At 42.4% G+C, this 23435-nt stretch overlaps 1 long non-coding RNA gene across 2 annotated transcripts; it reads right to left on the bottom strand.

Moving 5' to 3' along the window:
• Nucleotides 1-2412: 2412 nt before the first annotated feature.
• Nucleotides 2413-20729, bottom strand: LOC137423329 (uncharacterized). 2 transcript variants are annotated; one of them, XR_010983684.2, is made up of 5 exons: nucleotides 20437-20729; nucleotides 14873-15008; nucleotides 8476-8511; nucleotides 3064-3193; nucleotides 2413-2927 (listed from the first exon to the last, which is right to left on the bottom strand). It is a non-coding gene; the product is annotated as an uncharacterized LOC137423329 (long non-coding RNA). The 2 variants fall into 2 exon arrangements; XR_010983683.2 differs by lacking the exon at nucleotides 20437-20729 and adding an exon at nucleotides 16169-16183.
• Between the last annotated feature and the right edge of the window lie 2706 nt (nucleotides 20730-23435).

The raw sequence follows: 23435 nt of genomic DNA, 5'->3' as shown, positions 1-23435 counted from the left end.
CTAAGAGTAGCAAAGTCCTAGCAGTGTATAAATCCCTGCAGTGTAGATGGAGAAGGAAAGTCCTGCGTTCCATTTATGAGACATGACATTTATTGGGAAAACAACATTTCAAAGTTGGCAATCGACGATTGCAGACCCTTGCCAGGACTTGTTTCGTGTGGTTTTATAGTACGTATTGTGTACAGACATATTAGCATTCTAATTGTACATACTTTATAGACGAACCGGTACCCACATGCTAATTGTACATACTTTACAGACGTGCTCACATTCTAATTGAACATACTTTATAGACGTACTCACATTCTAATTGTACATACTTTATAGACGTACTCACATTCTAATTGTACATACTTTATAGACGAACCGGTACCCACATGCTAATTGTACATACTTTATAGACGTACTCACATTCTCATTGTACATACTTTATAGACGTACTCACATTCTAATTGTATATACTTTATAGACGTACTCACATTCTATTTGAACATACTTTACAGACGTACTCACATTCTAATTGTACATACTTTATAGACGTACTCACATTCTAATTGTATATACTTTATAGACGTACTCACATTCTATTGTACATACTTTATAGACGTACTCACATTCTAATTGTATATACTTTATAGACGTACTCACATTCTAATTGTACATACTTTATAGACGTACTCACATTCTAATTGTATATACTTTATAGACGTACTCACATTCTAATTGTACATACTTTATAGACGTACTCACATTCTAATTGTATATACTTTATAGACGTACTCACATTCTATTGTACATACTTTACAGACGTGCTCACATTCTAATTGTATATACTTTATAGACGTACTCACATTCTAATTGTACATACTTTATAGACGAACCGGTACCAACATGCTAATTGTACATACTTTATAGACGTACTCACATTCTAACTACACGTACTTATAGACATAATTACATTCTACCTGTACATACTTTATAGACATACTCACATTCTAATTGTACATACTTTATAGACGTACGTTGACTTGATGTTTGTTCAAGGAGGAAAAACCCCTTGGGGAGGTGGAACATTATTAGTATTAATTTTATTTTGTAATAACATTAATATTACGCTATTATCGTTAGTTTTGTTATTAGAAGCGGCCTTGGAAAAAACGCCACGATAAAGCTAATTTAACACGGCTATACACCTCAACACGCAACCCCATTGATGGCAATGGTGGGGAAAACCCGCTCGGGGGAGAAAACCCCCTTGGGGAGGGGGGCAAATGAATGCGCTACAACCTTCATTGTGTAACCCTTCGTCATCCTGTCAAGTTTGGTTAAGATTGGATAAGTAACGACGGAATGTATCACGGTTAAAAAATCATCAGACAGATAGACAGACACCAAATGGCGTATTTTAGTATGATGGAGGGCACTATATCAATGTGAGGCTTTGCATCACCAGGTCATTTGGGTTTGGGCAACTCTGCCAGACTGCCACCGAGTTAACCCAACTCAAAGCTGGCATTTCATGAAGGTGTGAAACAACATATGGAAATCAGGATTGAAAAGATTGACCACTTGATACACACGAATAGTCTTAGTTTGTATCTCACTTTTCATGTGAAAGGTTTTCTTCAGCTTGAACCTCTTTAACTTGGGGTGATGGGATGACATGACCATTCCTCCGTCCCTCATTGGGATTAGCAGCAAAGTGGATTGGCCTGTCTAATAGTATTATCTGAAGAAATGACGAAGTTGTGACCCAACAATCAAATGCCATATCTTTCTATTTATTTATCATTATTAGGGGAAGTGCTCGAACTTTACATCTTGCCAACTCCTTACTCTTTTATATTGCCAGTCAGTGATAGGTTAGGCCCTGACAGAACATTGCCCTCGTTTCTGCCAGTAGGCCCATCCTGCTGTTGATAACATTATTGATTGTATCCAGACCAAGCTATAAACTGTCATCCTGGTGTTTCACAAGCAGGACGATTCATCAATGTGCGTGCCGTCCCTCCTGCCAGTATTCGTTGGCCGATGTTCGAGATCCCACGGCGTCCTTCCTGAAGAGTAGGCCAGCTACCACCGGCACCATGAACAAATTACAAATTCCTGCCATAACCAGCAGAGGGCTTTGCATTAGCGGCACAGCCACGCCCCCAGCTAATGATGCTACCCCACAGCCTTGTGCTGCATATAAACGAAGAAGAAGAGTAGATTTCTCTTAGCTAAACTCTTGCTTCCGTACTTTATATTCTGTTTCTGGGGCCATGGCCAAGGGTTTCTCTTCTGCAATGAGTGTCTTTGTCTTTGGTGCAAAAATGAAGTCTAAAAATCAGATAGACAACAACAGGAACAGGGGTTGTTGGAAATGATTGCAATGTTATTGCAGCCAATGACAGTACACTTCACCACAAGTACCCTTCCTCTTTTTATTTCTCTCCACAAAGTAAATATGCATTTCCAATTTAAAGTTAAACATACATTAGTATCGCAGGGCAGTGGGGCAGAGATATTGAGCAAGTTGACAATGCTGTTTGGGCAAACAATGCAGAGTTGGCCTATGAAGCGCCACAAGATGGCGAGGAAGGGGGGAAGGAGAGGATTCATGCAGCTTAACATTGGTTAAAAATAATCCATGTTTCAGAAAGCAGATGTATTTTGGTTATATGTAAACCTTGTTCATTACAACGGAATGATTATATTCAAATTTGCATTTCATTCAGTAAGCAGACATTTCAACCATTAACCCACCCAGTCTATTCATATTGCGGAAACGAGGTGAAGGACTGAAAAAGAGAAGGTATGACATTGAGGATGGCAGAAGAAGCCCTCCTCAGTTGACATTTATTTGCCGAATATTCCTTTGACTGCTTTCATTCCCCCTCCAGTCGCCTGACTTGCAAGGAAACTTGTTGCCAATTTCTTAAGCTCTGAGAAGAAGAAGAAGAAGAGAAGAAGAAGAAGAAGTTTAGGAAAACAACTCATTGAGACCGGTCAATCTAAGAATTGTGATGACACTCAGAGGTTAAAAACATAACGCATTAAAAAATAATTCATTGTGAATACCGTCCCAGCTGAGTAAAGAAGAGGGGTCTTTCTGGATTTGTTTCAAGATTTTGGCGACATCTATGCCTCCAGGTTTGAATCCTTTGGCTGCCTTCTGCAGCTTCCCCAGTTGTGCATTTTCTGTGCCACTCTGTGAGCAAGAGAAACCAAAACATGAACCATAATGTAAGAACTTGTACAAAATTACAAATTGAGGCAAGGAAAAAGATGTATAAAACCAATAACACTTGGTCTGAAAATGAAAAAACCACCAAAAACATCAATGACAACCACAATATAGGTTTCCATATGTCATAATAATAGTAATAATAGCCTTTGAACTGCATTTCTCTTGTCAACATTAACCTTCTCTGTTTGAATATTTAAGTTACCCCTGATGTATCAGCATTATCTTCCTCGGCCTAATCCCTAATTCATTGAACTTTGTCACGGTTTCTTTTTAAGGCGTAGTTCTTCGGGCAAAGTCGTCCAGAACAGGGTTTGGCTGTCTGTATGTATGTATATGTATGTATGTATGTATGTATGTACAGTGCATTCAGAAAGTATTCAGACCCCTTCACTTTTTTCACATTTTGTTATGTTGCAGCCTTATGCTGCAATCGTGTAATTCATTTTTTCCCTCATCAATCTACACTCAATACCCCATAATGACAAAGAGAAAACAGGATTTTAGAAAGTTTTGCAAATTTATTAAAAAGAAAAAACTGAAACATCACATTTACATAAGTATTCAGACCCTTAACTCAGTACTTAGTTGAACCACCTTTGACAGCCTCGAGTCTTCTTGGGTATGACGCAACAAGCTTTGCACACCTGGATTTGGGGATTTTCTGCCATTCTTCTCTGCAGATCCTCTCAAGCTCTGTCAGGTTGGATGGGGACCGTCGGTGGACAGCCATTTTCAGGTCTCTCCAGAGATGTTCGATTGGGTTCAAGTCAGGGCTCTGGCTGGCCCACTCAATGACCTTCACAGAGTTATCCCTAAGCCACTCCTGCGTTGTCTTGGCTGTGTGCTTAGGGTCATTGTCCTGTTGGAAGGTGAACCTTCGGCCCAGTCTTAGGTCCTGAGCGCTCTGTTTCAGGTTTTCATTAAGGATATCTCTGTAATTTGCTCCGTTCATTGTTCCCTCAACCCTGACCAGTCCCCCAGTCCCTGCTGCTGAAAAACACCCCCACAGCATGATGCTGCCACCACCATGCTTCACTGTTGGGATGGTATTGGGCAGGTGATGAGTGGTGCCTGGTTTCCTCCAGACATGATGCTTAGAATTGAGGCCAAACAGTTCAATCTTGGTTTCATCAGACCACAGAATCTTGTTTCTCGCAGTCTGAGAGTACTTTAGGTGCTTTTTTGCAAACTCCAAGCGGGCTTTTTTTTTGTTTTTTTTTGTATACAAGATCGAGGCTCGTCATGTGTCTTTCACTGAGGAGAGGCTTCTGTCTGGCCACTCTGCCATAAAGCCCAGATCGGTGGAGTCACAGTGATGGTTGTCTTTCTGGAAGTTTCTCCCATCTCCACACAGGATCTCTGGAGCTCAGCCAGAGTGACCATCGGGTTCTTGGTCACCTCTCTTACCAAGGCCCTTCTGCCCCGATTGCTCAGTTTGGCCGGGCGGCCAGCTCTAGGAAGAGTCCTGGTTGTTCCAATCTTCTTCCATTTTAGAATTATGGAGACCACTGTGCTCTTGGGAACCTTCAATGCAGCAGAGATTTTTTTGTAGGCTTCCCCAGATGTGTTCCTTGACACAATCCTGTCTCTGAGCTCTGCAGGCAGTTCCTTCGACCTCATGGCTTGGTTTTTGCTCTGATACGCATTGTCAGCTGTGAGACCTCATATAGACAGGTATGTGCCTTTCCAAATCATGTCCAATCAATTGAATTTACCACAGGTGGACTCCAATCAAGGTGTAGAAACATCTCAAAGATGATCAAGAGAAATGGGAGGCACCTGAGCTAAATTTCAAGTGTCATAGCAAAGGGTATGAATACTTATGTAAATGTGATATTTCAGTTTTTTATTTTTAATAAATTTGCAAAACTTTCTAAAATCCTGTTTTCTCTTTGTCATTATGGGGTATTGAGTGTAGATTGATGAGGGAAAGAATGAATTTAAACGATTTCAGCATAAGGCTGCAACATAACAAAATGTGAAAAAAGTGAAGGGGTCTGAATACGTTCTGAATGCACTGTATGTATGTACAGTCATGTGAAAAAGTAAGTGCACCCCATGTAAAGTTTTGACTTTTTCAACATATTTCAACATACAGCTATTTGATCTTCATTTCAACGATATTGATAGATAAAGGTGATATAATATAACAAATATCATGAAACATTTACATTTTGTAGTCCATTGTATAATTTAAATAAACATAGATGCAAATTTCGCATGTGGAAAAAGTAAGTACACCCCTACATTTATCACTACTTCAAATACCCAAAATTAGAATCAGGTGCACCAGCTCAGGTGCAAATGATTAGAACATCGTTAGAGAGGATCTTGGAGGAACCTGTCTTATTTAAACCTCAGTCATTTAGTTTGGTTTGCTCTTTGTTGTTGAAGTGTGCGGCGTCACCATGCCTAGATCAAAAGAGCTCTCTGAGGCCTTCAGAACGAAGTTTATAGATGCATACGAGTCTGGGAAGGGATTTAAAAAGATCTCCAAACAATTTGAAATCAATAATTCGACTGTCCGTAAGATCATCTACAAGTGGAGAAGATTCCATACAACTGCCAACTTGTTCAGGCCAGGCCGCCCCAGCAAGTTCAGCCCGAGAGCAGACCGCAAGATGCTGAATGAAGTTTCTAAGAACCCTGTAATGTCATCACGGGACCTACAGGTAGCTCTTGCCACTGTTGATGTCAAAGTGCACGAGTCTACCATTAGAAAGAGGCTGCACAAATTTGATCTACATGGGAGGTGTGCCAGGAGGGAACCTTTGCTGTCCAGAAAGAACATCAGGGCAAGACTAAAGTTTGCCAATGAACACCTAGACAAAGACCAGCACTTCTGGAACAATGAGCTCTGGACAGATGAGTCAATGGTAGAGCTATTTGGCCACAGTACCAGAAGACATGTTTGGCGAAAACCGAAGACAGCATCTGACCACAAGAACCTGATACCAACTGTAAAGCATGGTGGTGGAAATATTATGGTTTGGGGCAGCTTTGCTGCATCAGGGCCTGGGCAGCTCACCATCATAGAATCCACTATGAATTCTTCATTGTACCAGAGGGTGCTTGAGGATAATGTGAGGCCATCTGTCGGAAAGTTGAAGCTCAACCGAAGGCGGACCTTGCAACATGACAATGACCCTAAACATACCAGTAAATCCACCAAGGAATGGCTGAAAAGAAAGAAATGGAGGGTTCTGGAATGGCCAAGTCAAAGCCCGGATCTAAATCCCATCGAGATGTTGTGGGGGGATTTGAAACGAGCTGTGCATGCAAGAAACCCCTCAAACATCGCACAGCTGATAGAATTCTGCATGGAGGAGTGGGCAAAAATTTCTCCTAGTCGATGTCAGAGACTGGTAGACAGTTATAAGAAACGCCTACTTGAGGTTGTTTCTGCCAAAGGGGGCAATACCACCTATTAGAGCCAAGGGTGTACTTACTTTTTCCACATGCGAAATTTGCATTTATGTTTATTTAAATTATACAATGGACTACAAAATGTAAATGTTTCATGATATTTGTTATATTTTATCACCTTTATCTATCAACATTGTTGAAATGAAGATCACATAGCTGTATGTTGAAATATGTTGAAAAACTCAAAACTTTACATGGGGTGTACTTACTTTTTCACGTGACTGTATGTCCCTTACAAACGTCCACCAATCAGAGTTAAGGATCTGGTCACATGACAAAGGGACAGCAGATCCTCCACTCAGCTGATGCTGGCCCAGCTATGCCGTTGTAAGACTATCGGTCTTGTTTCAAGGTGCGGTTAGCTGGAAAGGTACTTTGGAGGTAAGCACATTCCACTTTGAGCTGTCTAGCCTGGGTTAGATCTTTTGGGCCACCTATAAACTATCACCCAGGTGTTTTGCATGCTGGGCGAGGCATCAATGAGTGGCCATTGATCTGGAGGACCCATCTGCCAGCACTGATTGTTGGTCGATGTTGGGGATCGCATGGTGCATCTTGTGAATAGTGGGTGAGTTATCACATCCACCCTGGGCAATTTACAAATTCCTGCCAAAAACTGTGGGTGTGGGTTGGGTCTTCATAGATTTCCCTTGACACCAGGTTACACTGCTTTCTATCTCAGAGTGTGGTTGTCGTCTGGGTAGCAGCTTCTGCAGAATAAACAGGTTGCTCGCACATCACATATAATATGATTTGGCATCTTTATAGCCACCATCTTTGGCTATAACGGGCGAACTTGATACTTCAATGTCTCAGGACTGGCTTAAAATCGAGATTATTTGTGCTGTGGTTCCATTTGTTTGTTTACTATGATGCTTCTAAACCAAGCTTTGTCTAATTGAGACTTTTATAGCACATGTAAAGGAGGCTGGCCTCTTGGGACTATCCAAACACAGTGCAGGTTGAGACAATGCAATAACGCAATCAGTTCTTTGTTTGATGCCATCACAAGTGGATGGGAAAATTACATGGTAGGGTCTTGCCACCAATATATTTTCCTGGAAGACTAAAAAAAAACCTAGAGCAATGCGACTGCTTCGCCAATATGCCTCCGCGCAGTTCCTGCCCATGGCAACGGGTAGTTGCCATCATTCACTGCCCTAAAAAACATGTTTGATTTAAATCCCTTCAGCTGTTTTCAAGTATCACAATTTACTGCAGGACAGGTTTCATATCGATCGGTGAAGTGGTTTTGGACAAGGGTTAAAAATTTTTAAATAGACTTTCAAGTTAATATGACTGCCATACCACGTGACATATGAGATCAAAAATGTACACTCTGCATATGTATGGGTAGGGGATCACGTTTGTGAAGTTTCGTGTTGATTGGATAAGCTTTGTTTTTCTATCCAAGATGGCTGCCAAACCACGTGACCTATGACGTCATCATTTTCAAAGTATATGCAGCAATGGTATTGACATTTGCAAAGTTTTGCATCGATAGGGTAAGTGGTTTCTGAGATATAATTATGGAAAAAAAAAACAATAAATGATTGGACAATCACAATGTTTCAAAGCTAATTGGATAAATGTTCCATCTCAAGTCTCCTCTCATGAGATATTCTTGAAATGCACAGCAATCCATAACTACCCAGTGTAACCCTTCCCAAGAAACTGCTTCGGCAGAACCGAGTATGGTACATCGGAATCAGAAGTATGTTCGTAAGCTCAGATATAAAATTGGAGGCTTAATCGGAAATTATCCGTCAAAGTTTTTGTTGCAGGTGTGAATTACCCTGAGCTTATAGAAATCTCACCTCTTTCTGATCATCAAACCAACTCTTGAGTTCATCCTGTAACACAAACAAATACAACTTAGTAATAAATCACCATACACCGATATAACGTATCCGCGTGTACATGAAAAGGTCATTTTATGGAAGGCACAGTTTCATAACTCAACAAAATTGTCACATTGTATCGTTTTGTGGAATAAAAAGCTCCCATGAGAATCTTCACCCCGTCACCACAGGTGGCCAGACGTTTGTTACTTGGCAAAATGTTTGGTTTTTTTTGCAAGTATGTAGATCACTCCGGTTTGTGTGTTTGTTTGTGTGTGTGTTTGTTTGTGTGTTTGTCTGCTCACTTATACTTGCCTGCAGGACACAATTTTAAACCGATCTTCACGAAACATTACCAAATGGTAGAGTTCGTGGTCCGACAAAATACTATATATTTTTGGGGTCAAAAGGTCAACAACATTACAGCCTCGTCCTGGAGGTGGGGTTGCTATCTTTATAAAAAACTCTCTTCCTCACTCGCCCTCCAATGCCCTCTCTCCACCTCACCCCCAGGAATACCTTTGGCTACGGCTTCCCCTTCGCTCCCACCTTTTGTTCATATGTGTGTTGTACCGTCCACCAAACAGTGATGACTCCATCTACATCTCGCTGTCTGATAATATGGACCAACTTCTATCTACCCATCCCAACTCTCTCTTCCTCATATGTGGTGATTTCAATTGTCACCATGCCAGTTGGCTGGGTGTGGGTACCTCTCTCACCAGCCATGGCTCTTCAGCAAAGGGCTTCTGCGACTCACTGGGACTGACACAATCTGTCAATTTCCCGACCCGGATCTCAGTCAACGGAGCATCTTCTCTTCTGGACTTGGTTATGACTAACTTCCCTGAAAATGTCTGCTGCTCTTCTTCTGCTCCAATCGGCTCATCTGATCATGTGCTTGTTAAAGTGGACATCTCTCTGACCATTCTCAGAGAGCCTCCTCAGCGTCGACGAGTCTGGCATTTCACTCAGGCCAACTGGCACGGTCTTCAAGCAGCCATCAATCATCTGGACTGGTCTCCCATCTCTACCGCCTCTGATATCAACTCATCCTGGGAATTCTTTCAAAGTAAATTGCTCTCTCTCATGCACAGATTTATCCCGTCTCGTCTTCAGTTGTCATATCCTTCCTCCCGTCCATGGTACACGGAATCTTGTGGTGAGGCTATTGCCCAGAAACAACTTGCTTTCGTCTCCTGGAAAGCAAATCCAACGGAAGGAAATCTCATTTCCTTTCACAAAGCCCGAAACAAGTGTGTGTCCACCCTCAGGAGAGCCAGGAAACAATATCTCACCGTTCTCAAGACCGAACTCTCTTATCTGTCTCCCTCTTCCAAATCCTGGTGGCGTCTGGTCAAATCTGTTTCTGGTGTTTGTTCCCCCTCCATCCCCTCCCTCACCTCAAACGGCTACACGGCTGACTCCGCACGTGAAAAAGCTGAATGCCTCAACTCTGTGTTTGCCTCTAAATCTTGTGTCCCAAACCCATCCCTCTCTGTACCCACCGTACCCAGTCGTACCCAGCTGCTCCTGGACTCTGTGTCCTTTCCTCCTGACAAGGTGGAAAAGTTTCTGTCAACCCTCAACTCTGATTCTGCAACTGGTCCTGACGGCATCAGCCCACGGGTCCTAAAATCATGTTCTTCCGCTCTTGCACTTCCTCTTTCTGTTCTCTTCACCCTCTCTTTTGCTCAAGGTCATCTGCCATCTGCTTGGAAATCAGCCAACATCACCGCTTTGCACAAAAAAGGTGCAAAAACAGATCCTAGCAACTACAGACCAATCAGCCTTCTCCCAATTATCAGCAAAGTCATGGAATCCATCATTGCTTCAGATATGAAATCTTTCCTCTTCTCCAATGGCTTGATCTCTGACCATCAATTTGGTTTCAGACCTGGTCACTCTACTCTGGACATGCTGCTTCTGCTTTCTCAACAATGGATGGAGGTCCTCAACGCCAAACAGGAAATTAGAGCTGTCTCGCTTGACATTTCACGTGCCTTCGATACGGTCTGGCACCCCGCTCTGCTCACCAAACGCTCCTCCTTTGGTATCCATGGAAATCTCCACGCATGGCTAGCGGACTTCCTCTCTGGTCGTAGTCAACGTGTGGCCCTGAATGGGTTTCTCTCATCTCCTCTTCCTGTTCAGGCTGGAGTTCCCCATGGCAGTGTTCTGGGCCCTGTGCTTTTTCTGGTCTTCATCAATGATCTCTCTGACTCTCTTGAAAATCCTCTCTATCTCTTTGCTGACGACTCTACTCTCTGTCGCTCCATTCCTCATCCCTCAGATCGGCAGTCTGCAGCCTCCTCACTCTCTGCAGACCTGGACAAAATCACAGACTGGGCAAACAAATGGAACATGGCTTTCAATCCTGAAAAATCTCACACTCTTACGATGTCTCTCCGAAAAGACCGACTGGACAACCCTCCCATCCACTTTCTGAATAATCCTCTCCAAGAAGTTCTGTCACTCAATCTTTTGGGTCTCACTATCTGCCATGATCTTTCCTGGGAAAACCACATTTCAAATCTGGCCTCCAAAGCCAGTCGCCGACTGGGCATCCTCCGTCGTGCGAAGTCCTTCCTTGGTACACCTGAGCTCCTCACCACTTACAAGGCTTTCATCCACAGCTCTATGGAATACTGCTCTCCCCTCTGGTCTGGTGCTCCTGCCTCACACCTAGCTCGTCTTCACGCTGTTGAAACCAAAGCGTTCAGAATCATTGGAATCTCCCGCGATGAAGCTAACTCCAAGGGCCTTTCACTCACTCACCGCAGGCAGGTTGGTGGTCTTTCCGTCTTCTACCGACTCCTCTCTGGCCTTGCTCCCCCAGCTCTCTCTGGGTTCTGTCCCCCAAATATTCCTACAGGTCGCACAAGATCTGCCTGCAACCCTCTTATGGTTAAACTGCCAAAATCAAGACTTTCTGCTCACCTTCACTCCTTCATTCCTCTTTTCTCCCGCCTCTGGAACAAACTCCCTCACTCTCTTCATTCCCACTCCTCCCTCCAGGTCTTTAAACAGCTGTTCACCACCATCTCTTATCTTCCCCCATCCAAAACCTTGATCTTTTCTACCCCTGCTAATTTCGGTCCCCTTGTGTTTTATACCTCTCTCCCCCCCCCCCCCCCCCCCCCTTCCCACGCCTCCTCCCCCCAAGCCCTCTCCCTCCCACACTTCTCCCTGCTCTCAAATGTTGTGGTTGTGTGCTTCCCCTTCTCTCCCCATCTTGTCTTCCGCTCCCTCTTTTTATATATTTTGTTTGTCTGGTTGATTTGTTTGTGAAATAAATGTTAGCTCTTTCACGAGCCTCGATTCAGTATACAAAAAAAAAAAAAAACATAGGCCAAAGGTCAACCACTTTTTTGGAATTACTAAAATCCTCAATTTTCATCCGATTGACTTGAAATTTGAATAGGATTTACATATCGGCTTAATTAATTCAACCAACAACTTTTTTTTTTACATCAGTGTAGGCCAAAAGGTCAACGTAGGCCAAAGGTCAACTACCTTTTTTTGAATTTCTAAAATCCTCAATTTTCATCCAATTTACTTGAAATTTGAAGAGGATTTAGATGTCAGCTAACTGAATTCAACCACCAACTATTTTTGAGATCAGCATAGTCCAAAAGGTCAACATAGGCCAAAGGTCAACAACAATTTCTAAAATCCTCAATTTTCATCCGATTCACTTGAAATTTGAATGGGATTTACATATCAGTTAACTGAATTCAACTATCAACTATTTTTGAGATCAGCATAGGCCAAAAGGTCAACATAGGCCAAATGTCAACCACTTTTTTTGAATTTCTAAAATCCTCAATTTTCATCCGATTGATTTGAAATTTGAATAGGATTTACATATCGGCTTAATTAATTCAACCAACAACTTTTTTTTTTTTACATCAGTGTAGGCCAAAAGGTCAACGTAGGCCAAAGGTCAACTACCTTTTTTGAATTTCTAAAATCCTCAATTTTCATCCAATTTACTTGAAATTTGAAGAGGATTTAGATGTCAGCTAACTGAATTCAACCACCAACTATTTTTGAGATCAGCATAGTCCAAAAGGTCAACATAGGCCAAAGGTCAACAACAATTTCAAATTTCTAAAATCCTCAATTTTCTTCCGATTCACTTGAAATTTGAATGGGATTTACATATCAGTTAACTGAATTCAACTAACAACTATTTTTGAGATCAGCATAGGCCAAAAGGTCAAAATAGGCCAAATGTCAACCACTTTTTTCAAATTTCTAAAAGCCTCAATTTTCATCCGTTTGACTTGAAATTTGAATCGGATGTTCATGTCAGCTTACTGAATTCAACCACCAATTATTTAAGAGGTCAAAAGGATGCTCTACTGAGGGCCATTCTGCTTTGTTCTCTTTTGCAAAGTATCGCTCTATGAGTGATTTTTCATTTGTTTGTCTGTCTGTCTGTGAGCACGATATCTCAAAACAAAAAGAAGGTGTGGACGGATTATGACAAAACTTGGTGTGCAGGTTGGGTGTGACAAGGACGAATTGATTAGAGTTTGGTGAAAATCCTGATTGGGTTACTTGAATTTTAAAAGCGATTCGTCATAATTGAGCGATAGGACCAAAAACAATATTTTGCATGATGACTCAAAAAGTTGTGGACGGATTATGACAAAACTTGGCGGATGAGTTGATTAGGTGATAAAGACAAGGCGATTCGATTTTCGTGAAGATCCAGATTCAGATCCGACCAATCGGTGGGGATGCAAAACATAAACTGTTCAGCCTGGTGGAGGTATGTGCTCTACCGAGTGACTTCTAGTCCATCTTGTTTTGCCAATAATCTGTTTCCATCACCATTATTCATGTCAGATATCTAATTAGATATCCTCGATGTTATAAGCATCCTTAAAGTGGCAAATATAGGCCATCAGATATTACAAGGCAAGCACATGATGGACACTCCAAACTTTAATGTTATGAAAATCCCATAGCAACTACGTTATGTTTGTTGTTCCTTTGCACGCACCACTAACTGATCGTGGTTTTGTGGTTTCCGTTCGGTGTGGAATGAAGTTTCATGTAAGATACGTGAAGTTATGAGACTTAATTTAACTATGTACTGTGGAGCTCTATGGTGCAATCGTCCTCTTTCTCCAGCATGTTCGCCATTGATGACACGAGTCAACTGCAATGCACAGAAAAGGTAAGTTTATTTCGGAAAAGTGTAAGTTTCTGTTGGAAAAGTGAACGTTTATGTTGGAAAAGTGTAAGTTTATGTTGGAAAAGTGTAAGTTTATGTTTGAAAAGTGTAAGTTTATGTTGGGAAAAGTGTAAGTTTATGTTGGGAAAAGTGTAAGTTTATGTTGGAAAAGTGTAAGTTTATGCTGGAAAAGTGTAAGTTTATGCTGGAAAAGTGTAAGTTTCTGTTGGAAAAGTGTAAGTTATGTTGGAAAAGTGTAAGTTTATGTTGGAAAAGTGTAAGTTTATGCTGGAAAAGTGTAAGTTTATGCTGGAAAAGTGTAAGTTTCTGTTGGAAAAGTGTAAGTTATGTTGGAAAAGTGTAAGTTATGTTGGAAAAGTGTAAGTTTATGTTGGAAAAGTGTAAGTTTATGTTGGAAAAGTGTAAGTTTATGTTGGAAAAGTGTAAGTTTATGTTGGAAAAGTGTAAGTTTATGTTGGAAAAGTGTAAGTCTATGTTGGAAAGGTGTAACTTTGTTGGAAAAAGTGTAAGTTTATGTTGGAAAAGTGTAAGTTTATGTTGGAAAAGTGTAAGTTTATTTTGGAAAAATGTAAGTTTATGTTGGAAAGGTGTAAGCTTATGTTGGAAAGGTGTAAGATTATGTTGGAAAAGTGTAAGTTTATGTTGGAAAAGTGTAAGTTTATGTTGGAAAAGTGTAAGTTTATGTTTGAAAAGTGTAAGTGTAAGCTCCACTGCGGTTTGTACAATAATAAATGCAGGTGAAGGAGAACCTGATGACACCGTCGATGGGAACTTCTCATTTTCATGAGAGTAAAAGAGCCTTGCAAGGGAAATGCAGTGAATAAATGTTTCACAGGTACCAGCTAGCATTTGTGACGTCATTTTAACCACATAACCTCCACCTGCGCTCAAGAGTGAGAAGACCACCGCAGGTTCTTCGCGTTTAAACTTCAAACGAGCAAGTCGCACTGTTGTTAGCTCACATACAGCGGTTATCCATTTTCGAATCCTCTCCAGCAGAAGTGTGGCCTCCATATATATATATATATATATATATATATATATATATATATATATATATAGTACATGTAAACAACATATGATGCTATTACTGTATTATGTACTACAATAATACAGCCGCCGGTAAATACGTAAAAAAGATAGTCTGGGCATCACGATACGAACCATATTGTTGAGAAGCGAAGAAGGGCACGTACGGGCAGGCAGAAGCAGAGTTTGTGAGCAATGGGTGTGCTGATGTTGCCACACCTCGACTATATACTGAAGCCAAGACGAGGGTGTGTCCTGGCTCTGACGGACTCTTCATGGGAGGAGTTTGGATGGGAAGGCAAGAGACATATTTCAAATGATTTAAAAAAACAACTGTAAAGTAAGATGCCTCGATTTTATTACCATATTGCCTTTGTTCTTTTCCATTGACAGTATATCATTGTGATTGTGACGTCAGCTTGGATTTCAGTGGGGTCGGTTTGTCTGGGGTGTAAACAGCACGTTGAGGCAGTGAGGAGTTTGGTGAAAATATGTTACTGGGTGTGGTCCGATCCGCCAAGGGGCATTGGGAGTGGTAATGGGGCAGTGGCAGGGGAAATTATTAAATAATGCTGTAAGGAAAGAGCATGTCACGTGTTCAGCCGAAACATGGCACAAATGGTAAGCTAATAATGAGTTACAGCTTTTCTGAAAAATATCTGGGCTAACAGACGTGGTAACACCACCACCAAGCATCCATATGAAATAAGTAGTATGAATTAGATGCTGCAGTAAATGTTGTTGGTTGGCAGGAAGCCTGGGATTTTTTGTTTCGTTGTTGTTTAACCTGATAAGTGGTGTACAGTGTCTACCTATCTCTTACACAATACAAGCATAACCGGCACCACCTGCTCGATCGGACGATGATGTTCTTCGTACAGAGTGAGAGCAGAGAGTGCATATTCTGTCAGACTGTACACAGGCTTGAAAGCACCAAACATTGTTAAATACATGCGGACAAAATATGAGACTTAAATTATGCAGAGAAAAAAAACAATATATATATTTATATAAATACATAAATTAGTAAATATATAAATAAATAAATCAATATATATGTATATAAATATATAAATATATATATATATATAAAAAAAAAAATATATATATTTATTTAATGTCCTTTACAGTACAGTTTTAAAAATTTATGGCCGACCACCTCCGTGCCAAGGTGTGGGCAGGTGCACGTTTCTTTTGTAAATCAATACTAGGACAAAGAGAAACACTTATAGCAAGTTTAGAATTTTTCAATCTTTAGTTTAATATATCATTTTTTTTGTTTTGTCAAAGGTGAACAAATTCAATTTGTCCTCTTTTCTATATGTCCATCTCAAGCGAGAAGGGCCGGCAGGAGAGCCTACAGGTATACTCACACTATTAACTTTAATATAAATGTTTAAAAAGTTGATTTGTTTTATATGGAACCTATACCTGTCTAACAAAACTTGTTGGCACACTTGCTGCACTTCGAGGACAATAGCTATGGTGCCATTGCATGCGACGTAAAGGAAGTAGCCTACGGGGCCTCGAGAGTGGAAAATTTTTGTTGAGTTTGAAAAAATATCTTTGTGCCACACCCAGGAATTACTGATGATCTTTCTGTACCATTTCTTTCTGAGGTACATGACACCATTTTCTATTTTTTATATATACACACGGCATTTAATATGGAATATTTTTTTTGTGGGGGTGAATGTACTTTTCAAGATGTCTTAGAACCAAAAGTTTATTGGAATTATGTTGAAATTATTCTAGATTTTGTTCATGTGACCTTTAAAAGAAGCAAAAACCACATTTGACATTTCGAAACAAATAAATTGATCCTTGAAAGTGATGCAAACTGATATTGAACTCAATTCATGGACAGTACTGTGTTAAACTTCTGTACGTTTTCCAGAAGTAGCTCTTTATTTTGCACATTAGCCAAATTTTTTTTAAACAAAATCAAAAGTTAAATTACGACTGGGATTACGGACAGTAAAATTACAGTTCAGTACTTCGTGTAACCCCCACGAGCATTCAGGAGAGCACGTACACGTTGAGGCATGCTGTTCACGAGATTTGCCAAGGTTTGGACAGGAATCGCTTGCCATGCAGTGACAATAGCCTGCTGCAATTCACGCACAGAGGTCGGCTGCTGGTCCAAGTGGTCGATTTGACGCGTTAATTCTGCCCACAATTTCTCTATCGGATTCATATCCGGGGACATGGCAGGCCACTCCATATGCTCCACACCACGGTCAGCAAGAAAGTGTTGGATCATGCGAGCACGATGAGGCCGTGCATTGTCATCTTGGAAGACAAAGTTTCCTCGAAAGGCTGCATGAGCAAATGTAAGCAATGTTTCTTCCAGAATGACCCTGTACTTGAACTGGTTCAGGTTTCCATTCAGAACAACCAGTTCAGTTTTGCCCCCTGCATGAAAAGCAGTCCAAACGGTCACCCCACCACCTCTAGCTTGGACTCTTGGCACTATACAATCTTTGTTGTAGGCTTCATGCACTTGTCTGCACACTCAGACGCGGCCATCCTGACGATAGACCAGAAATCTAGACTCGTCACTGAAGATCACGTGATTCCAGTGTCCTGGCTGCCATTGAAGGTGCTCTCTGGCCCACTGCAATCGGGACTGGCGGTGTTGTCTGGTCAGGCATGGCTTTCTCAGGGGATGCCTGGCACGATAGCCTGCTTGAACCAGTCGTTGGTTGACTAGCCTTCTGGATACAGGCACATTTGTCAGTTGCTGCCACTCAGCCCTAAGCCGATTAGCTGACTTGGTACGGCCATTGCGGACTAACCGGTGCAGCTGGCGATCATCCCTTCGTGTGGTTCTGCGGGGACGTCCTGGCCTCAGTATTGGAGTAGGGACACCCCTCTGAGCATTTCGTTTCAGGATCTTTGACACCTGACCTTGAGTGATGCCATACTGCCGAGCAATAGCATGCTGTTTCATGCCGTTATTTCGTAAAGCCACCACTCCATGACAAACAGCATTGTCGAGTTGACGGACCATCTCCAGAGGAAGCGGCAATAACTTTTGGAGACGTGCAGCAGTTGTTTTCCACTAATACAGAACGCAACAACCCTTGTATACCCGACTGTGAAGCCAATCGTCAAATGCACCTGTCCGTACATTTTGCCACGCCACCTGTGATATAATCCTGTTGTTGACTTCTTGCTGTGACAGACAATCAGTGACATGGTTCTTTTAACAAATAAATCACAAAAGTGTAAAAGAAACTCACCAGATTGATATATTGCGTTAAGAAAGTAAACCCAAGTCAAGAAAAAAAAAATATTCCATATTAAATGCCAAGTCTGTATATATATATATATATACAAATACAATGACATTAAGGGGAGGGCAGATTTTAAGGCCATAACCCAATTCTAGATATTTTATCTTTTTTTTTTTTTTTTTTACCAGAACTCGACTCGGTTTGCCCGATCGGAACGAAATTGCCCTTTGTAGATCGACTAGTGTAAGGCACATTTAAAATTAATTTACACCATACCCCTCCAAATTGAAAGCCAAGATCAAATGGCGGTCTGGAAAAAAACTTTTTTTGTCATCGCTCAATTTTCCCAAAACGGAATCTCAAACACGGCTTGGCCTTCCAAGTTAATGCATCGTAATAGTGCACAACAACAACAACAACAACAACATGCATTTTAAGGCCATTTTCCCTGCTAGAGCAGGGGTTAGCCTTGTGGTCCCCATGACAATCTTCTCCATCTTGCCCTATTTTCTGCATCTCCCCTTGTTAGCCCCCTTGCCTGCCTTTCTTCTTCCACCATCTTTAGTCAAGGCTTTCTCGGTCTTCCCCGTCCTCTACCTCCTTCTACATTCAATTCCATCACTCTTCTCAACCAGTCACTTTCATCCTTCCTCAACACATGACCAAACCATCTCAACCTGTTCCTCTTCACAGCATCAATCACAGGCTCTATTCCCATCATCTTTCACAATTCATCATTTGTCTTCCTCTCTCTCAACGATACTCCACACATCCACCGAACTATTCGCATTTCCACCCTTTCCAGCCTTCGTTGCTGCTCTACGTTCATTACCCATGTCTCGCTCCCATAAATCATAACACTTCTCATACATGCAGCATACACCTTTCCCTTCAGCTTCAACGGCACTCCCCTCCTCATCAGCACGCCACTCAGTTCCCGAAACTTCTTCCATGCACATCTCACTCTAGCAACCGTTGCCGAGCCTGATCCACCTTTTCCATTCAGCATGTCTCCGAGGTAACAAAATGTTTTCACACCTTCCAGCTTCACGCCGTCTCCAAGATCCAACTCAACATTTCCTCCATCTGCAGCTCCCTCTGTGCACACCTTACACTTGAATGTAGCTGCCACACTGGTTAATGACCCTCTCAAACCACTACATTTTTGATGAACCCACTCAGCGCACATTGTACATTGAATGGAGTTCACTCTGACACCCTTCCTGCACACAGCACACGGTCACTTCCCAGTTCTTTCCACCTCACTACATGCTTTACCACTTGCCATCACCTTCGTTTTTCCGATATTCACCTTCAGACCTTTCGTCTCCATACATTCCTTCCACTTGTTCATCTTCTCCTTCAGTCCATCCATACTTTCCGCAATCAACACCAGATCATCTGTATACAACAATTCCCACGGTAAACCCTCCTTTACGTTCCGAGCCAGCACCTCCATCACAGCTACAAATAGTACTGACCCCTGATGCACTCCCACCTTCACCTCACTCATCCTAATAGTGTACCTGCACTGATATTGCGCACCTGATATTCCATTTCTGTCCTTGACCTAATTTTTTCGGATTGTGACCTAATTAGCAAAAACACCTTTTTGATCATAACTTGAATAATTTTCCTCCGATTTTCATGATGTTGGGGTTTTTGGATAGAATGTAGATGGGGACACATTTTCTTAATTTACGCTCTATTCATAAATGTTGAAGGTCAAGTCGTGTGACCCCCTAAAAAAAAGAGGAATTCATTGCATCGTGAGCAGCCAAGCATAAGTTGCAGGTTGCTTACCCTTAGCGATTGCTTTGTGATCACAGATATGTCGTTATATATTGTTGTCATGGTCGATTTTCACAGATGAGAATGGGAGTAGGAGGGCCCATGGTTGGGTTACCGCCCGGGGCCCAAAGTACCCTTAATCCGTCCCTATACATGTATATACTAGTACACTCGACTCTGAGCTCCTTTGCTCGGGTTCAAATCTCAACCCAGCTATAAACTGCCATACATCACCGGTCACCGCGTGTTGCATCCCTCGCATGCCCGTTAAACCGGGTGTCCCATCTGTCAGCATTAGATTGTGGATGTTCAAAATCCCACGAAGAGCAGACACGCCATTTCTAGACCCCTGGAGAAATTCAAAATTCCTGCTCTGATTGACTGCTGGAAAGGCAGTGGTAAATCTCCCAGGAAAACCTGTGCCAAGAAACTGCTTTAACTGCACCAACGCCCTGTGCTACCAACGCCCTACGCTACGTTGATTTAAGGTTGTTTCAAATGTTAGTTCACCCAGAATTATCTTCTCGAAAACCCCTTGGGAAGGGGGATATTATGAGTATTATTGTTTTGTAATAACATTAATATTATGCTATTATCATTGGTGTTGTGGTACTTTTGGTAAGGTAGGATCTGGCAAGGACCAGCACTCAAATGGCCTGAAGACCTCACCCAATCCAGGATAGCAGTGGACGACAGCCTTCGTGGGTGAGAGTCGATGGTCGTATCCATCCAGGAAATGAAGCACAGCAGATCAAACTCTCAATAGGTCCTCAGGTAAATCTGTGCCACAGGACAAGCCATTTGCGACTCCAGCAACTGAGCCAGCCTCAAGGAAATCACCAAGAAGGTGACACATCCGCTCATCCAATGCAGCCTCAGAGCTCGGCATCCAAAAGGAGGCCTCAGATAAGTCTGCAGGTCAACGAGGCATGATTGGTCATACTGGGGGAGACGACCCTTCCGCTGTGGGAGTGGAGGAGGACCCACTTTGTCGATGGCACGAATGTTCCGGACAATTCCATTACAACCTTCTCTACTTTAGAGCCGCCACACCTTCCACTGGCTACGACGGCCGATTGCCATTTTTGGATTCAAGGAGCATCAGATTCATGTTCAGCAGCCTGTAGCAGTGTAGCAGTATGGCCACAGCTATGAGTACATCGGTACACCATAACATCCAGCCTCCCGGTTATACAGCTTTGCATGCAGCAGGCCTACCTACCTGATGCTTGGAAGAAGTGGCGGGAGAGCGTAGAGTTGTACTTGGATGTCGCCATGACAGGCTTACCAGAGAAGAAGAAAGTGAAGATGGTCCTATACCTTATTGGGACTGGAGGAAGGGAAATCGACAATACTATGTCCCTGGAAATATCTGAGCACAGCCAGGTAGTGTCGTACGAGTGATGGAGGCATTTGACAAGCATTGTGATTCTCATCGCAAGGAGACTACTCAGCATTAAGTTCTTCAGATGCGTCACGTAACTCTGGGACCATTCGTGATTTGTTGGTGAGGGACAGGATGCTGTGAAAAGAAACAGGTTGAGATGGTTTGGTCATGTGTTGAGGAAGGATGAAAGTGACTGGTTGAGAAGAGTGATGGAAATGAATGTAGAAGGAAGTAGAGGACGGGGAAGACCGAGAAAGACTTGGCCAAAGATGGTGGAAGAAGAAATGCGGGCAAGGGGGTTAACAAGGAGAGATGCAGAAAATAGGGCAAGATGGAGAAGATCGTCATGGGGACCGCAAGGCTAACCCCCGCTCTAGCAGGGAAAATGGCCTTAAAATGCCTGTTGTTGTTGTTGTTGTAGTTGGACAGGATGATTTGTGGCATTACAGATGGGGCGCAGCGAGAACGGCTACTCAGAGAAGTTGACCTGGACCTTCCGAAATGCGTACAGCTATGCAGAGCCACAGAGCTCTCAAAATGGGGGCATTTGGCAAATTGAGTCTCCAATGGAGTCGTTCCTTTCATGTCATGCAGCACCGAGCATACAGACCACACAGCAGCAACCACAAAGAGAAAACAACCGGAGGGATACCAGGAGTTATATCATGCAAGGATTGTGGACAGAAGCACCCCAGTGGGGCACATAATGCCCCTGCATATCGACTGCGTTGCCAAAAGTGCTCTTTACTCAATCATTTTGGCTCGATGTGCATGCAAATCCAGCATGGGATTGTCAACTCTGCAGAATTCAATAGCAGGCTGGATATGCAGCAAAGGCAACCCGAGGAGGATGTCCTGACTCTCATTGCTTAAAGAAATCATGGTTCCAACGGAGCATGTCAACAATGTGCAAATGATGTACATTGCCTTCAGAAAGTATTGACACCCCTTGACTTTTTTCACATGTTATTGTGTTATAGCCTGAATTTAAAAAGGATTTAATTGAGATTTGTTGTCATTGATCTACAAATAATACCCCATAATGTCGAATTGCAATTTTATATTCAGAAATTTTTACAAAACAATAAAAACAAATAGGGGCAATGCCCCTGGGCACTCACCTGGTAGAATAATGATATGGTGTGTGTAGTTTCTGAGAAGAAAGCAAAATCCTATTTGGGGGGTGGGGGCAAAGTGCTCAACCCCCCCTAAACCCCTATAGGGCCCGATTTCTTTTAATGCCATGAACAAGCTTTGGTACAACATGTGTGATTAAGGTTGTGGTCAAATTTCATCGAAATTGTGTGTGTAGTTTGAGAAGAAAGCAAATACCTATTATTGGGGGGCAACCCCAATTGGTTTTTTTTTAACCCCCCCAGTAGATCCCCTCAGGGCCCGATTTTCTTAGTGCCGTGAACAAACTTTGGTACATCACAGGTGATGAAGGTTGTGGTCAAGCATCATCACAATAGTGTGTATAGTTTCAAAGGAAAAAGCAAATTCCTATTTTGGGGTGTCAACCCTGGATCTACTTTGACCCTTTTTTTTTTTTTTTTTTTTTTTTTTGTATACAAGATCGAGGCTCGTGAAAGAGCGAAAATTAATCACACAGAAAGACAAACAGACACATAAAACAAATAACATCGGGAGCGGTAGACAAGATGGGGAGAGAGGGGGAAGGACACAAACACAACATTTGAGAGCAGGGACCGAGAGACATGGAGACATCGAGAGATCTGTGGGAGGGAGAGGGCTTTGGGGGGGAGGCATGTGAAGGGGGGGAGGCATGTGAAGGGGGGGGGGGGGTGGGAGAGGTATAAACATATGGACACTGCCAGGATTTCCAGGAAATAAGTTGGAATTTCAAAAAGGTGGATCTGGGGTGAATTAGTGGGGGTAGAAAAGATCAAGGTTATGGATGGGGGAAGATAAGAGATGGTGGTGAACAGCTGTTTTAAAGACCTGGAGGGAGGAGAGGGATTGAAGGGAGTGTGGGAGTTTGTTCCACAGGCGGGAGAAAAGAGGAATGAAAGAGTGAAGGTGAGCAGAGAGCCGAGATTTCGGCAGTTTAACCATCAGAGGGTTGCTGGCAGATCTTGTGCGACCTGTAGGAATATTTGGGGGACAGAGCACGGAGAGAGCTGGGGGAGCAAGGCCGGAGAGGAGTCGGTAGAAGACAGAAAGACCACCCACCTGCCTGCGGTGAGTGAGTGAAAGGCCCTCAGAGATAGCTTCATCGCGGGAGATTCCAATGATTTTGAAAGCTTTGGATTCAACAGCG

Source organism: Myxine glutinosa, chromosome 1 (assembly GCF_964187855.1).
Source record: "Myxine glutinosa chromosome 1, kmMyxGlut1.1, whole genome shotgun sequence".
NCBI classification, from domain to species: Eukaryota; Metazoa; Chordata; class Myxini; order Myxiniformes; family Myxinidae; genus Myxine; species Myxine glutinosa.
Note: the sequence above shows the minus strand (reverse complement) of the source record. Positions and strands in the feature narration are given on the sequence as shown.